Raw genomic sequence first — 14,674 nt, 5'->3', positions numbered from 1 at the left:
AAAAAAAAAAAAAAAAGAAATGAAAAGAAAAGAGAAAGAAAATAAAATAAAATAATCCAGGCACAGTGGTTTACAACTGTAATCTCAGCACTTTGGGAGGTCAAGGCAGGCAGATAACTTGAGTCCAGGAGTTCAAGACCAGCCTGGGCAACATAGCAAGACTTCTATCTCTTAAAAATAAATAAATTAATTAAATAAGCTGGGTGCAGTGGTACAGCCTCTAATCCCAGCTACTTGGGAAGCTGAGACAGGAGGATGACTTGAGCCTAGGAGGTCAAGACCAGTGTGGGCAACATAGCAAGACCCTGTCTCTATTAAAAAACAAATATAATATATAACAAAATAAAATAATTAAAATAGCAGCTACATTTATGAAGTGCCAACTGCATGTTCCTCAATGGACAGGGCACTTTTTTTTTTTTTTTGAGACGGAGTCTCGCTCTGTTGCCTAGGCTGGAGTACACTGGCACAATCTCAGCTCACTCCAACCTCCGCACCCCGAGTACAAGTGATTCTCCTGCCTCAGCCTGTCAAGTAGCTGGGATTACAGGCATGCGCCACCATGCCAGGCTATTCATTATAAGAATACATCATATTTTTACCTTGCAGATTTGGAAACAGGGTAAGGTCATCCAGGCCGAGTAGGACACCCAGCTGGTCTGGCTTCAGAACCCTCCTTCTTTTGATTTTTTGAGACGAGAGTCTCACTCTGTTGCCCAGGCTGGAGTCCCCAGGTTGGAGTGCAATGGCGCAATCTCTGATCACCGCAACCTTCGCCTCTCAGGTTCGAGAAATTCTCATTCCTCAGCCTCCTGTGTAGCCAGGATTATAGGTGTGTACCAGCAGGCCAGGTTATTTTTATTTTATTTTTTTTGTATTTTATTGGAAATAGGGTTTTGCCATGTTGGCCAGGCTGGTCTCAAACTCCTGGACTCAAGCGATCCTCCTGCCTTGGCCTCCCACAGTGCTGGGATTATAGGCGTGAGCTACCACGCCGGGCCAGAACCATTTGTCTTGACCACACGCACAGTGGGTGCCTGGCAGGCGCCAGCTCCTACCCCATATCCATTTCTAGGGCACTTTCCTATGCAGAGAGAGAGCTCTGTGACCTCTGCTAACTGAACAGAACCGCTGTAGCCCAGCTAAGGTCTGTTTCTACCTGCCCTCCGTGCTTAGAGCCCAGAGAAGGGTCCCCAGGTCGAAGGTGACCCAGCATGGCTATTCTTGGTGAGAAGCTGCCTGCTCAGCTGTCCTTGTCCCCAGCTGTCCCGGCCCAGGCGGACCCTCAGGTAATCTCTCCCCAACTCCCTCCCCTCCCAGGGGTCACAGGCCCAGGGTCCAGCTGTTTCAACAGCTGCAAAAATCCAAGCCACGAGCCCATGGCAACTGCACGTGGTACTTCGCTTCATTCTTTCTCTCAGTAGTGGGACCCTCAGCTGCCCCCAAATCACAGGGACAAAACCCTCATCAAATTCCATGCATGCTGAGACATTTTCAGTTTCCTGCAGTTGGGAAACCATGGGAAATTCCCTGTCTCTCCAGGGAGTCATCAGTGACACACTGGCTTGGCCAGGACGAGCCAAGTCTGTGCCTTCCCAGATGGGTGCCTCAGTTTCCTCATGACATAACAAAGGACTAGGTCAGAAATAGCTAAGGTCCTTCCCAACACTGACATTCTCCATGTCCTAAGACTCCTCCCAGGGAAGCCGATGTATATACAATGGAGTTTTTGAAACCCGGTTAACAGGTGCTTCCTCGGTCCATACCCTCACAGGCCAGTCAAAGGCAAGCTGTTTGGGAGCTCCCTATGGGCACAGCCTGGGCCTCACTGCCCTCCAAGTTCCCCAGCAAACCCCCATGAAGGCAAAAAGCCGCTACTGACTTCCAGCTGGGCCCAGCAGCACAGACTTAAACCTCACATGAGGCTGGGCGCCATGGCTCACGCCTGTAATCCCAGCACTTTGGGAGGCTGAGACAGGAGGATCGCTTGAGGCCAGGAGTTTGAGACCAGCCTGGGTAACACAGTGAGACCCTGTCTCTACAAAAAACATAAAAATTAGCCAGACATGGTGGCTCCCTCCTGTAGTCCCAGCTACTTGAGAGGCTGAGGCAGGAGGATTGCTTGAGCCCAGGGAGTGGAAGCTTCAGTGAGCCATGATTGTACCACTGCACTCCAGCCTGGGAGACAGAGTGAGGCCTCATCTCTAAAATAAGTAAAATAGGCCAGGCACGGTGGCTCATGCCTGTAATCCTATCACTTTGGTCACTTTGGGAGGCCAAGGTGGATGGATCACTTGAGATCGGGAGTTCAAGAGCAGCCTGGACAACATGGTGAAACCCCGTCTCTACTAAAAATACCATAATTTGCTGGGTGTGGTGGTGGGTGTCTATGATCCAAGCTACTTGGGAGGCTGAGGCAGGAGAATAGCTTGAACCCGGGAGGTGGAGGTTTCAGTGAGCCGAGATCGTGCCACTGCATTCCAGCCTGGGCGGCAGAGTGAGACTGTCTCCAAAAAAAAAAAAAAATTTAAATTAACCTCCTCCATGCAGTTGATTTATTCCCTAGATAGAGATTCCTGCCCAGATAAGAGCCACAGAGGAATTTACTGCAAGTTTCAAGTTCAAAGCATGACAAGGGCCTAAGGACATGGTGCAGGTGGCTGCAGCTGGTGGTGTGGTCCTGCAGCTGGTGGGGATAACCAGGGCGCCCAGATGACGCATTCTCCCCTCCGCCTGCAACGACGCGGGTCCTGCCCTGCCTGGGGATGGGGGGACTGGCCTTCTCCATACCTGCTCAATGTTATCAGGAGGGACCCCACTTCCTGAGGACCTACTAGGTGCCAGACCCTCTGTCAGACCCTGTGGACAACAGGCATGGCCAAACAGGGCCTGGCAAGGGGGTGGAGTGGGGGTGCCAGCAGCTACAATTCGGCCTCCCAATGTGCTGGGATTACAGGTGTGAGCCATGGTGCCCAGCCAGCAATCTAGTATGTTTTAAAAGTAAAACTAAAATAAGGAATGCGCTCTTTAGCCTATTTCCCAAGGAAATAATTTAGAAAGGGAAAAAACTGACTCACTATCTTGACCTTCACAGAAATAAAAAACTGAATCTAAGTGCCTCCAAACCGAGGAGCAGTTACATAAATGATGGTCACGTCATTCAGATTATTAAGCAACCTTTAAAACATTATTTGTCCAGGTTATGTGGGACAGTGTTTATGATGTGATTCTTGGTGACACAGCAGAGTTCAAGAGCTTTCCCACATCCAGCACAGGGCATGGTGGCCTGGGGGTGGGGGAAGAAGAATAGGGAACAACAAAATATGAATCAGTTAAGAAACACCGGCTGGGCGTTGTGGCTCACACCTGTAATCCCAGCACTTTGGGAGGCCGAGGCAGGCGGATCACCTGAGGTCAGGAGTTCGAGACCAGCCTGGCCAACATGGCGAAACCCCGTCTTTACTAAAAATACAAAAATTAGCAAGGCATGGTGGCACATGCCTATAATCCCAGCTACTCGGAAGGCTGAGGAAGGAGAATTGCTTGAACCCGGGAGGTGGAGGTTGCAGTGAGCCAAGATTGTGTCACTGCACTCCAGCCTGGGTGATGGGAGCAAGACGCCATCTCAAAAAAAAGAAAAGAAAAGAAACACCAAGAGGAAGCTAGGCACGGTGGCTCAAGCTATAGTCCCAGCTACTCAGGAGGCTGAGGCAGGAGGATCGCTTGAGGCCAGGAGTTCAAGACCAGCCTGGGCAACATAGAGAGATCTCATCTCTACAAAAAAAGTAAAAATAATAGAAAATAAAAAATAGCCAGGTGCAGTGGCTCACATCTGTAATTGCAGTACTTTGGGAGGCCAAGGCAGGCAGATGGCTTGAGGTCAGGAGTTCGAGACCAGCCTGGCCAACATGGTGAAATCCTGTCTCCACTAAAAACACAAAAATTAGTCAGTGCAGTGGCGCACACTTATAATCCCAGTTACTTGGGAGGCAAGGCAGGAGAATTGCTTGAACCCAGGCAGCGGAGGTTGCAGTGAGCTGAGATCGTGCCATTGCACTCCAGCCTGGGTCACAGAGCGAGACTCTGTCTCAAATAATAAATAAATAAATAAATAAATAAATAAATAAATAAATAAATAAATAAATAAATTAAATAACCGAGAGGGACCTTGCAGGGACCGACAGACAATGTTGACATGTCATGAAGTGAGATGTGTGATGAACTCAGCCCTCTGCCCCAGTGGTTTGGCGGCAGATAAAAAAGCATCCTCTGCTAGGACCTGGTCCCTCCCTAAATGTTCCACAGAACATAGCTTCACAGTGTGTTCCTAGGTATTATGAAAACAAACAACGATTTAACCTCCAAGTTCAAATAAGCTTGAGAAACAGCAACTTCAACAAAGTGAAGGCTACTTGTCTGCAGGACTTTTCAGAGCCTTTGATGTGCCAATGAGCAGCACTGTGACCGCAAAGGAGGGGCTATAATAAGGTGACCACACGATTTAACATTCAAACCCGGGTGCTTGTGGGAGTGAGAGGTGCTCTTAATATAGCATCACGCTGGTCAGGTGCGGGGGCTCATGTCTGTTATCTCAGCACTCTGGGAGGCCGAGGTGGGAGGATCACTTGAGCTCAGGAGGCAACAAAATAATACAATAATGGCCCGGCGCGGTGGCTCACGCCTGTAATCCCAACACTTTGGGAGGCTGAGGCGGGCAGATCGATCACGAGGTTAGGAGATCGACACCATCGAGACCATCCTGGCTAAAATGGTGAAACCTCGTTTCTACTAAAAAAAAAAAAATACAAAAAAAAATTAGCCAGGCATGATGGCGGGTGCCTGTAGTCCCAGCTACTCGGGAGGCTGAGACAGGAGAATGGCGGGAACCCGGGAGGCAGAGCTTGCAGTGAGCCGAGATCGCACCACTGTACTCCAGCCTGGGCGAAAGAGTGAGACTCCGTCTCAAAAATAGTAATAATAATAATAATAATAAAGACAAAAATTAGCAGGGCATAGTGGTGCGCACATGTAGTCCCAGCTACTTGTGAGGCTGAGAGAGGAGTTGGAGGCTGCAGTGAGCCATGATCGCACCACTGCACTCCAGCCTAGGTGACAGAGTGAGACCCTCTCAAAAGAAATAAAAGAAAAAAGGCATTATACCAGCACCACAGGCATCAAGCGGGCTGTTTCAGGCAAAGCTCCGTCCTTCTGCCTTGAGTATAGCTCTTTACTCTTGGGATCACCTAAGGAAGTCCTCCTGCCCGTCCACAGCAACTCCACACCCCCTCATCTGCAGCCACCTCAAGGGGCCCACTGCGTCTCTCTCCCTCCCAACCCCATGGGGCTCTGTTCCCCCTTGGTTTGCATAACCTGCCTCCCAGGCTAACCGGGGTGCGTGTCTGCACACCCCCAGAACATCAGCCCCAGGAGGTGGACTCACACCAACTCCCCTCTCATTCCCTGGAACCCCTGGGCTGAAATGCAGACGGGCCACACCTGACTCCCGCTTCCTGGTGGCTGCAAAGGAACATGCATCAATGCCCCGAAAATCTCAAATGGCTTTCTCTCCTGAGCCCCCTCTTCTCTCCAGAAGGTGTTCAAAGGAAGAGGTTACGAGGGAAGGAATGGGGTCTCCATAGCATTCCTTGAGGGAGCCACTTTCCCTCCAGCAGCCCCCGCATTGGGTCCACCCCAACCTACTTCTACCCCTCAGTCCATGCCTCCTCCAGGGAGGACTGAGTCTACATCCCCCAGCCCACCCTGACCTGGGAGGGGTCCATCTGAAGCTCACCTCTCTCCCGTGGTCACCCCAGGCCCAGCCTCTGCAGCATCCAGCCCTAAAGAAGGGATCCTCCCTCCACCAGCCCATACCGTCCTGAATCCCAGGCTCTACTCGGCATTCTTCCTGAACCAAATGGAACTCCAAACCCCGCTTCTGGGCCCCCTCCTCCCAAACCAGCAGAGCACAGTCCCTGCCCAGCACAGGAGGCTGGGGAACCCAGGGCAAGAGCGACCCGGGTGTCTTACCCTGGAAAGAACAGAGCCAGCTCCCCATGGAGAAGCCTGTGGCCAGGCCACCGGGCAGGCAGGCAGGTGCTGGCAGCCGGGCCCCCGCCCCATCAGATCGATCCTGGACCACGTCAGGGGCATTAGAAGGCAGCCCTGCCCCCACCCCCACCAGCCACAGAAGAGCGGGTTTGGCTTCCCCGTCCTGATGCCATTAAAAAAAGTTTAGGATGTGGTCAGTGGAGAGCTGAGAAGCTGCCCTTGAAGGGACGAATTTGCTCAACATCTCAGACAAGTCACTTAAAATGGGGACAATCCTACCTGCTCTCTTGGGGCTGGGGAGGCTCCTAGAAATGTACAGAAAGGAAAGAGAAAGGCACCATCCTCTGTGGGGGGTGGGGGCCCCAACTCAGACACTTCAGGCTGGTGCCAAGATCTGGAACACACACAGGGTACAGGGACATTGAGCTCAGTGCGCTAGAACCACAAGGCTGACCGGGTAAAGTGGCTCACGCCTGCAATCCCAGCACTTTGGGAGGCCGAGGCGGGTGGATCACTTGAGGTCAGGAGTTCAAGACCAGCCTGGCCAAGATGGTGAAACCCCAACTCTACTAAAAATACAAAAATTAGCCAAGTGTGGTGGCACATGCTTGTAACCCCAGCTACTTGGGAGGCTGAGGCAGAAGAATTGCTTGAACTTGGGAAGTGGAGGTTGCGGTGAGCTGAGATTATACCACTGCACTCCAGCCTGGGCAACAGAGCGAGACTGTCTCAAAAAACAAAACAAACTTTGAAGAACTGCCAGACTTTCCTGAAGCAGCTGTACCATTTTACATTCCCACCAGCAATACACGAGAGTTTCTTGAACCCAGGAGGTGGAGGTTGCAGTGAGCTGAGAAAGCGCTGCTGCACTCCAGCCTGGGTGACAGAGTGAAACTCCATCTCAAAAACAAAAATAGGCCAGGCATGGTGGCTCACGTTTGTAGTCCCAGCACTTTGGGAGGCTGAGGCGGGCAGATCACAAGGTAAGGAGTTCAAGACCAGCCTCACCAATATGGTGAAACACCATCTCTACTAAAAAATACAAAAATTAGCCAAGCATGGTGGTGTGTGCCTGTAATCACAGCTACTCGGGAGGATGAAGCAAGCGAATTGCTGGAACCCGGGAGGCGGAGGTTGCAGTGAGCTGAGATCGTGCCACTGCACTCCAGCCTGGGCGACAGAGCGAGACTCTGTCTCAAAAAAAAAAAAAAAAAAAAAATGCCCTGGGCCCAGTCCTGTGTGCGTCCTGGAGGGGCAGCTGAGGATAGCAAATAGGAGGTGGGCCTTGCCTCACATAGCCCAGCTCCCTGTCTGAGGGTGGGTGATACTCCCACACACACTTGTCCTCAATCTCCAGGGTCTCCAGCATGAGGCAAGTCCACAGGTACGTTAGGGGACAGTTGTGACCAACCTAATGGGAACAGATAGCTCCTCCTCCATCCACATGTCCGGGGCATGAGCCAAGTGTGTGGGGCTGGGACTGGATTCGGTCCCCCAGGCACCCCACCCCTGGGGAGGCAGCAGGAGCTCAGTCTGACATGAGTCTCAGCTCTCGCCCTGTAACCCTGGGCAATGCAGCTGAGACTCCAAGCCTCAGTGGGCTCATCTTTATTTTTATTTTATTTGAGACAGAGTCTTCCTTTGTTGCCCAGGCTGGAGTGCAATGGCATGATCTTGGCTCACTTCAATCTCCGCCTTCCAGGTTCAAGCCATTCTCCTGCCTCAGCCTCCCAGGTAGCTGGGATTACAGACGTGCGCCACCACACCCGGCTAAGTTTTGTTATTTTTAGTAGAGACGAGGTTTCACCATGTTGGCCAGGCTGGTCTCGAACTCCTGACCTCAAGTGATCTGCCCTCCTCAGCCTCCCAAAGTGCTGGGATTACAGGCATGAGCCACCATACCCAGCCAATGGTCTCATCTTTAAAATGAAGATAGTGGCACACAGTTGGCCCCTGTATTCATCAGTCCCACCAGTCCTCACCTAGGACCCAGGTCACTGCAGCCCAGCACCCCACATTTTTTTTTTTTGAGAAGTCTCACTCTGTTGCCCAGGCTAAAGTACAATGGCGTGATCTAAGCTCACTGCAACTTCCACCTCCCTGGTTCAAGCAGTTCTCCTGCCTCAGCCTCCCTAGTAGCTGGGATTATAGGTGTGCGCCACCATGCCCAGCTAATTTTTGTATTTTTAGTAGAGACGAGCATTCACCATGTTGGCCAGGCTGGTCTTGAACTCCTGACCTCAAGTGATTCACCCATGTCGGCCTCTCAAAGTGCTGGGATTACAGGCGTGAGCCACCATGCCGGGCCCTCAGGGCCTCTGCAGCCTCTGTTCCCTCTGCTTAGATGTTTTTCCCTGAATGGCAGCCGGGGCGACTCCTGCTTACCACTTGAATCCTTGCTCCGGTGTCACCCGACCGCCTCGTCTGCAGCAGCCTCCAGGTGTGCTCGATCACACCTGGCCTGGCTGTCCCTCGCCATGCTGTTCCACCCAGGACTTTGCCCCCAGGTGGATCCCAAACCGCCCTCCTGCCCACCTGCTCTGACCACCTCTCGCTTGTAGCCCTGTGCCACCTCCTAGTGTGAGAGACCCACTCAAAAGTCCCTCTCAAATGCTGCTCCCTGTGTGGCACAGTTCTGAGGACACAGGCCCTCCCCTCTCCATTGGGTGGGCAGCAAGGGAGCCGGTCCAGGCCCCGTCCCTTGGCCAGATCCTCTGCTGGAGGCTGAGCTCATGTTTTGGGAGACAGCCACAGCCCTGTTCCCATAGCAGACTCCAGTGTGCTCCCCTCCCTACAAACCACCGCCAGGCCCCGGCCTTTGCCACACGCCTCTGCCACACGCATCTCGAGCTGCCCACTGCCCAGGGTCCCAGCCTCTGATGGGTATGGCCACCTCCAGCCCCTTGGAGAACAGATAGCCAGTTGCACGGGTGGGTGAGGGAGCCCGATGGGCCAACAGGACTGGGGGGACTGTCCTTTCCTCGCTCTTCCACCTGTCACTCTTCCCAGAGGCTTTTTTTTTTTTTTTTCTCTAGAGATCCTGGAACAGGAACAAAAGCAGCCCCGGGCAGCAGAATTCTCCCTTTCTCTCTGCTAGGGTTTGGTTGCCTCAGCCAACTCGGTTTTGCTCCAGGCTGGCCACCTCCTTCCCCAGCCTGGGAGTCTGGTTCTGCCCTGCAAAGGCAGCAGCCAGGGTGCAGTTGGGGGAGAGGACACCATCAAGCCCAGCCACAGCCTCTGCTGCCACCATCTCCAAGGTCAGGTACAAGGTGTGGCTCCCCAGTCAACTGGGGATTCTCGGAGGGACACTTTCTCCCTCTGGGACAGCTTTGAGGGTGGAGACCCCAGGTAGTCCTCGTCCCCATCCCCAGACCACCAGGCAATGTGACCAGGAAACAGGTGGCATGCCACACACCACACTACAGTCCGTTCCCTCCAGGGAACCATTCAAATGACAGCAGATGATATTGCAGTAGCACAGGGAGGTGCTTCCCACAGTATGCAATAAGACGAGAAAAAGTAGAATGCACGACTTAGCTGTTTAAAACAACAACCTGTGGCCGGGCACAGGGGCTCACACCTATAATCCCAGCACTTTGGGAGGCCGAGGCAGGAGGATCACCTGAGGCCAGGAGTTTGAGACCAGCCTGACCAACATGGCGAAACTCTGTCTCTACTAAAAATACAAAATTAGCCAGGCATGGTGGCAGGCGCCTGTAATCCCAGCTACTTGGGAGGCTGAGGCAGGAGAATCGCTTGAAACCAGGGGGCAGAGGTTGCAGAGATTGTGCCACTGCATTCCAGCCTGAGCAAAACAGCGAGATTCCATCTCAAAAAATAAAAATAAAAAAAAAATAAAACAACAACTTGTGTCATAGGAAAAAAGACTGGAAGGAAATAGAGTCATGTATCACTTACTGAGGGGGATACCAACTGAGAAATGCATCATTAGGCAATCTTTTTGGCCTGTGAACATCAGAGAGTGTACTGACACAAACCTATATGGTCTAGCCCACGGATCCTAGGCTACAAACCTGTTGAGCATGTTACAGTACTCAATGCTGAAGGCAATTGTAACACAAGGGAAGTGTTGGTACATCCGAACATAAGATATCTAGGCCGGGGCCAGGCGCGGTGGCTCACGCCTGTAATCCCAGCACTTTGGGAGGCCAAGGCAGGCAGATCACCTGAGGTCAGGAGTTGGAGACCAATCTGACCAACATAGTGAAACCCTGTCTCTACTAAAAATACAAAATTAGCTGGGTGTGGTGGTGAGCACCTGTAATCCCAGCTACTCAGGAGGCTGAGGCAGGAGAGTGGCTTGAGCCAGGGAGTCGAAGGTTACAGTGAGCCAAGATCGCGCCACTGCACTTCAGCCTGGCGACAGAGTGAGACTCCGTCTCAAAAAAACAAACAAAAACAACAACAACAACAAAGATAAACAATGGGTCAGGTGTAGTGGCTCACGCCTGTAATTCCAAAATTTTGGGAGGTCAAGGTGGGAGGATGGATTGCTTGAGACCAGGAGGTGGATCCTGGGCAATATAACGAGATCCTGTCTCCTGTCTTTGTTTTTTGAGAAAGAGTCTCATTCTGTTGCCCAGGCTGGAGTGCAGTGGTGTGGTCTCTGCTCACTGTAACCTCTGCCTCTCAGGTAGCTGGGATTACAGGCGTCCACCACCATGCCAGGCTAATTTTTTGTATCTTTAGTAGAGATGGGGTTTCACTATGTTGCCCAGGCTGGTCTTGAACTCCTGACCTCAGGTGATCCACCTGCCTTGGCCTCCCAAAGGGCTGGGATTACAGGCGTCCGCCACCATGCCAAGCTAAGTTTTTGTATTTTTAGTAGAGATGGGGTTTTGCTATGTTGCACAGGCTGGTCTTGAATTCCTGACCTCAGGTGATCCACCTGCCCTGGCCTCCCAAAGGTCTGAGATTACAGGCGTGAGTGCCTGGCCAAGATCCTGTCTCTTAAAAAGAAGATTAAAAAATGGAGGTCGGGCGTAGTGGCTCACGCCTGTAATCCCAGCACTTCAGGAGGCCGAGGCCAGTGGATCACTTGAGGTCAGGAGTTTGAAACCAGCCTTGCCAACATGGTGAAACCCCGTCTCTACTAAAAATGCAAAAATTGGCTGGTGTTGTGGCACACGCCTGTAGTCCCAGCTACTCAGGAGGCTGAGGCAGGAGAATCGCTGGAACCCAGGAGGTAGAGGTTGCAGTGAGCCAAGATTGCGCCACTGCACTCCAGCCCGAGTGACAGAGCGAGACTTATCTCAAATAATAATAGATAAATAAATAAATAAATAAATAAATAAATAAAATAAAGTAATTGCGCTGCAACATGACAATGGCTAAAACTCAAAAACTCAGGAACTGCCAATGTTGGCAACAGGAGATGCTCAGCTCTGCTAAAATCCTATGGGACCACAATAAACATGGCCCATCCTTAACGGAATCCTGGTTAGGCTGTGCAGTGATGAGGTTAAGTGGTAAGGGGGAGGGGAGAAGTTTAAAGGATAATGGACGTTTTTTTCTTTTATCACTTTCAAATTTTCCTGTAATGAGATGATGGATGGGTGAAAGGAAAAGAAATTAATCTTTAATGAGTTTTCTACCTGTAGGCAGTCTGTGTTCATTAACTCACTTGATCCCATTAGGGAGATGCTATTATCCCATTTGTGGCTCAGAGAGGTTAGGCCACTCTCCCAGGGTCACACAGCAGGAGCAGGGCTAGGAGGAGCATGAGAGCTGGATCACAGCCAGAATTTATGCCTCTCTAAATCTGGGAGGAACAAAGGGGAAAGTACCCAGAAGGTTCAATAAGACTCTCTCGCCGCATGCCATACCCCAGCCCCAGGGTTGGGCCAGGCGGGTGCCCTTCTCCAGCCATTAGACTACACAGCCCCACTCCTCACTGGACCAAGCTCAGCCCACTGGGTACCTTCGCCCATGCCCTTTCCCCACTGCCTGCAGGTCCTTCCTCCTCCTCTTCTCATTTTCAAACTCTACCCACTGCCCTGCCCCCATCCTCAAGGCTGAGCTCATTCAAGCTTCTTCCAGGAAGTCTTCCCTGATTGCCCACTCATGGTAATGAGCCCCCTCCACCCCCAGATAACCACAGCTTCCTCACTGGTATCCCCACCTGGCTCTTAACCCTACAACCCGTTCTCTGTACAGTGGCCCAAGGGTTGTTAACAAGGTCCCATCACTCTTCCATTGGTGTCCTCCAGCCATTCCCACCATCCTTTTTTTGTTTTTTGAGTCAGGGTCTCGCTCGCTCACCCAGGTTGGAGTGCAGTAGTGTGATCAAAACTCACGACAGCCTTGACCTCCTGGGCTCAAGCGGATCTCCTACTTCCTCCTGGGCTCAAGCGGATCTCCTACTTCAGGCTGCCAAGTAACTGGGACCACAGGTATGCACCACCGTGCCTAATTTTTTTTCAGTAGAGACGAGGTCTTGCTGTGTTGCTCAGGTTGGACTCAAACTCTACTGCTCAAGTGATCCTCCTGCCTCAGCCTCCCAAAGTGCTGGGATTACAGGCTTAAGTCACCGTGCCCGGTCCCCTCTGCTCTTTTTCCTTTTTCTTTTTTTGAGATGGAGTCTCACTCTGTCGCCCAGGCTGGAGTGCAGTGGCGCAATCTCAGTTCACTGCAACCTCCGCCTCCCAGGTTCAAGCGACTCTGCCTCAGCCTCCCGAGTAGCTGGGATTACAGGTAATTTCTGTATTTTTAGTAGAGACAGGGTTTCATCATGTTGGCCAGGCTGGTCTCCTAACCTCAAGTGATCCTCCTGCCTCAGCCTCCCAAAGAGCTGGGATTACAGGCTTGAGTCATTGTGCCCAACCTCCACCACTCGTAAAACAAACCCAAACCCTGTGTCCTTCAGGCCTGCCCCTGCTGTCCTCCCTAACCTCTTTTCACACTCTCCATCCAGACTTTTCTTCTTTCTCTCTCTCTCTTTTTTTTTTTTTAGGGTCTCACTCTGTCACTCAGGCTGGAGTGCAGTGGTGTGATCATGGCTCACTATAGTCTCCAACCCCTGGGCTCAAGTGATCCTCCCGCCTCAGCCTCCCGAGTACTTGGGACTACAGGCACACACTACCATGCTTGGCTAATTCAAACTTTTTTTTTTTTTTTTGGTAGAGATGGGGTCTCACTATGTTCCCCAGGCTGGTCGGGAACTCCTAGGCTCAAGTGATCCTCCGGCCTCAGCCTCCCAAAGTGCTGGGATTACAGGCATGAGCCACCATGCTGGCTATTTTATTTTATTTTATTTTATTTATTTTATTTTATTATTATTTTTGACAGTCTTGTCCTGTTGCCCAAGCTAGAGTACAGTGGCATGATCTCGGCTCACTGTAGCCTCCGCCTCCTGAGTCCAACCGATTCTCATGCCCCGACCTCCTATGTAGCTGAGATTACAGGCATGTGCCACCACATCCAGCTAATTTTTGTATTTTTAGCAGATACGGGGTTTCACCATGTTGGCCAGGCTGGTCTCGAACTCCTGGCATAGGTGATCCACCAGCCTTGACCTCCCAAAGTCCTGGGATTACAGGAATGAGCCACCGTCCCCGGCCTTTTTCTTTCTTAACAAACCAAATTCATTCCAGCCTCGGGGCCTTTGCATCACCCATTCCCTCCACATGGAACACCTCTTCCCCACCCTACCTCATCCCCCGAATTTTCTCGTCTGGCTTCTCATTGCTGGAGAGGATTTGCCATCCTGGAGGCAGAGCCTGGGCCTTCACAAGGCTGCACTGGGCAGGCCCTTCCCATGGGCTTCTGCCCACGGGCCTCACGCTGCAGCTTCCTCGCCCTTTCACGCTGTCCATTTGGCTCTGCCAGGGACCCGGTCCTGCCAACTGCCCATGACTTTGGCTCAAACCTTCCTTGACCCCCTTCCCTAGGACCCAGATTGTCCAGTCTGGCCCCGGCTGTGTTTGTCTCTCTAAACTTTGTGCCAATCAGATGAGATGGGCAGTGACCTATCCTGCTGGCTGGAGTGTCATCAAAGCCAGGCTTTGTGCACAAAGATGCTCATCACAGCATCATTTATCAAAGTGATAAGTAAGAAACAATCGTCATTTTTTTTTTTTAAATGGAGTTTCGCTCTTGTAGCCCAGGCTGGAGTGCAGTGGTGTGATCTCGGCACACTGCAACTTCCTCCTCTTGGGTTCAAGCAATTTTCCTGCCTCAGCCTCCAGAGTAGCTGGGACTACAGGTGCCCACTACCACGCTTGGCTAATTTTTGTATTTTTAGTGGAGACGGGGTTTCACCATGTTGGCCAGGCTGGTCTTGAACTCCTGACCTGAAGTGATCCTCCCACCTCAGCCTCCCTAAGTGCTGAGATTACAGGCATGAGCCTCCATGCCCAGCTCAATCACAATTTTTTAAACTGCAGAGAATGGATAAGAAATTGCTGCTAGTGGCCAGGCGCGGTGGCTCAAGCCTGTAATCTCGGCACTTTGGGAGGCCGAGACGGGCAGATCACGAGGTCAGGAGATCGAGACCATCCTGGCTAACATGGTGAAACCCCGTCTCTACTAAAAAAATACAAAAAAAACTAGCCGGGCGAGGTGGTGGGCGCCTGTAGTCCCAGCTACTCAGGAGGCTGAGGCAGGA

The 14,674-nt window shown here is 51.7% G+C and overlaps 1 protein-coding gene across 3 annotated transcripts in view; it reads right to left on the bottom strand.

Moving 5' to 3' along the window:
• CLIP2 (CAP-Gly domain containing linker protein 2) overlaps positions 1-14,674 on the bottom strand; it is a 118,527-nt gene that overhangs the window by 68,924 nt on the left and 34,929 nt on the right. The window lies entirely within an intron of this gene.

Source organism: Piliocolobus tephrosceles, chromosome 8, assembly GCF_002776525.5.
Source record: "Piliocolobus tephrosceles isolate RC106 chromosome 8, ASM277652v3, whole genome shotgun sequence".
In the NCBI taxonomy this organism is placed as follows: Eukaryota; Metazoa; Chordata; class Mammalia; order Primates; family Cercopithecidae; genus Piliocolobus; species Piliocolobus tephrosceles.
This window is presented reverse-complemented; position numbering and strand designations above follow the sequence as displayed.